General features: G+C 43.3%; 1 long non-coding RNA gene across 1 annotated transcript; it reads left to right on the top strand.

The window, feature by feature from the left end:
* The first annotated feature begins 538 nt into the window (after positions 1-538).
* On the top strand, positions 539-1,729 carry LOC137419453 (uncharacterized). The gene is made up of 3 exons (XR_013622082.1): positions 539-721; positions 1,198-1,393; positions 1,665-1,729. It is a non-coding gene; the product is annotated as an uncharacterized LOC137419453 (long non-coding RNA).
* The last annotated feature ends 1,543 nt before the right edge of the window (positions 1,730-3,272 follow it).

Genomic DNA, 3,272 nt, shown 5'->3' with positions numbered 1-3,272 from the left:
AGGGGTAATGATATGTAGAGTCAGGTAGATTTGTGTTGGTATCATTCTCCGGATGTCAGGTAAGAACCATCACCATGTAGCAAGTTCTGTTTAGCCGAATGTCGGAGTAAGGTGCATCTTCGTCCCCATCACGTGGGGGCGGGGCATGTTACCTAGCTTAGGGCCGAAGGATAAATTATCCCTTGTTAGTCTTACCCTATGTGATTTACATCCTTTGTCCTTTATGGCACCGCAATAGACACTAGTGAGGAAATGGCTATTAATTGCACTAAATAATAAAACCAACCGGAAGCCAGTTCTGAGCACGGCTATTTGGACGCACCAGCTACATCGCCACGGAAGACAGGCAGGCCGAAGACACACCCCGAGGAACCGTGATTGGCCAGGGCGGAGCAAGAACCAACTTGCTATTGGGTGGGAGTTGATCAACGGGAAGGCCGGGGTACGAAGGGCCTTGTGATTGGCCAGGGCAGAGCCATAGCCATCTGTGATTGCCCATCTGGGCTTTGTGGCAGAGTGGCCAGACCACTGATCTGTATATACTACTGGATAGCGGGTCGGGCTCTTGAGTTGAAGTCAGCGCCCGGCCACTGGACGCCATGTTGCCACTCGCATAAATTTTTCGTCAACACGCTCCGCTAACGTATTATGAAATGCCGGCTTGTGCTGCTATTAATTGCACAAAGAGACAAATACGAGGATGTGGAAAGACATTTCATCTGTAAGTACTGAAAATTAACATTTATTTGAGAATGTTTTATTTAAAAAACGTTGAATTTGAATGTTAAATTATGATGTTTGCACAACCGCGATCTGGATTCAAGTTTCAACTACTGAACTTCAGAACTAGTTTGACTCAACCGCAGAGTGCGCAAAGTCACTGAGCCGGGACATATTTCATCAATATGCGGTCCCTCAGGGCTAAGTTTGACCCAAAGTCTTTATCTATATATAGTTATCGAGGACGAGTATAAATAGCATGGTCCCGTCTAATAATGTGTACCCTGGATGATTCAAAGTTGCAAAACTCAATGCAGTTAAACTTTGAAACCAATAACTGATTCTGTATAAGTACATGGTAATTGAGTGTTTATATGGCTAGTATGTTGAGCCTTACATATTGAATATGTTGTAAATTGTTGCTTCGAGTTGTACTTTCATGACTATCGGCTAATTTCTTGAAAATATTTTTTTCAGATTTCCATTCAGTCGTCCAGATGTTCTCCAGAAATGGGTTGTGAATGTGAAACGTGACAAATGGAAACCTTCAAACAAGTCTGTCCTTTGCTCAGACCACTTTGATGACTCATGTTTTGACAGGACAGGTCAGACCACAAGACTCAGAGAAAATTCCCTGCCAACCATATTTGATTTTCCGACCCACCTGCAGAAGGTACATAATACAAGAGTTTCATGTTGTGGTGGAGTAACTGAGATATAAATAGTGTCATGTTGTAGCTGTCACTGCCAGCAGTGATTTTCACACTTGTCTACTTACATGCCAATTGATGTGTCAAATATATAAATTTTGCAAACATATCAACATCAGCAACTTATCAATACTTTTCCACCATCTCTTTTCTCAAGAACATCCCAAATAAATAATCTTGTATAATTTCTTCGTTCATAATTAATTCTGATCTATTATTCTGATGGATTTCCAGGATGAAAGGAAGCGAAAGCCACCCAAACCACGGTCTTTCCCGCAAGAAGCACTGGTCAATCTGCAAGAGCCATTGGGCAACACACCCAGTACATCAATCATCACCAGCCCATCAAAGCTTGCAGCAACGACTGGTGCTAATCACACATATGCTGTAACTGCCAGTCCACGGAGTGTGAAACATAAACTGGACTCTGTGCATGACAATCTTTGTAGCGTCAAGAAAAAGCTCAAATTGACACAGCAGAAATCACGTCGCTGCCAGAGGAAAGTCAAATCTTTGACCACAGTTGTTCAAGCACTTCGTGATGAGCAGCTGCTCTCTGAGAATGGAGCTGACCACTTCTGAAGCGTTCTGCATTCAAGATGTGCTCTTACCTCTCATTAAATTTGTTCACCTTATGCTTGTGACTAACAAGTGATTTCAAATAGTGTATTGACTGTATTCTCTTCTTTGTGTTTGTTGTTTGCAACTGGGAGACAATGGAGCACTGACAGGCTGCTCTTTTTGGCTCCTTCAAAAGTCAGCATTTTGTGCTTTTTGTATCCTGTGCATCATCGCATTTTGTCACCATATCATCTGAATATGTGGATCAATTTTACTTCAAATGTGGATTATATTGTAGGATAATTGTTTAGATCTGGATTGTTTCTTTGTGCAAATTTGTTCTGTGAAAGAATACTGGGAAGCAACAATGAGTCTTGAGTGAACTGAATGGATAATGCTCGCTTGGTGGTGTGACAGTACTCCGGCTAATCCTCTGGTTGTTCACTGCAGTGTTCGGTCAGGAATGTCGGCTGTGGTGCTGTCTAGTCTAGGGATTACCTGCTTGCTGTGAAACAACATGTGGCGGTGACTTTTGGTGGTCGTGCCTTCTCCGACGTGGCACCCACACTATGGAACCATTCCCAGAGGAAGTCGGGCATACCTCCTACATCAGTATCTGAGCGAAATGAAATGTGTGGGACTTTAGGCCACATTTCTGCAATCTGTGTGCCAAACCGGGCCAGAGAACTGTCTGGGTAATGAGATGAAGTGTGAAACATACCCACGACAGAGGGTGTCGAAACCCTGACCTGGCGGTCGCCAATCAAACGCATTACCACAAGAACAAACTGAAGACACTTGTTCAATGATGATTTTGGTGACAAAATGTTTGTTTCTTTTGTTGAGCCTCTTTGAAAAGGGCACACTACATATGTCGGTCAATATTATTATTATTATTAATTGAGGCTTTGTAATAAAAGGTAATAAAATTTTGCACATATAATCTAGGTTTCTTTCTAAAACAGCTTGTTGAGTGACTTTCAGTTGCGATGTTACGAGGTAGTTCATTCCACAGTTGTGCAAACGCCAGGAACTGACACAGGCCGCGCCTCCTTGTGCGAGTGGCAAGATGGCCGCCGCTGTCGCGCGCCGGCTTCACAGCTTTGTACAAGCCTATTGGCCGATGCTCTATCCAGTAGTATATACAGATCAGTGGGCCAGACGGAAGCCTCTCCTCAGTGAAAGACACATGAAAGCCGCTTGGAGTTTGCAAAAAAGCACCTAAAGGACTCTCAGACTGTGAGAAACAAGATTCTGTGGGCTTTCATGTGTCTTTCACTG

Source organism: Myxine glutinosa, chromosome 1, assembly GCF_964187855.1.
Source record: "Myxine glutinosa chromosome 1, kmMyxGlut1.1, whole genome shotgun sequence".
NCBI lineage: Eukaryota > Metazoa > Chordata > Myxini > Myxiniformes > Myxinidae > Myxine > Myxine glutinosa.
This window is presented reverse-complemented; position numbering and strand designations above follow the sequence as displayed.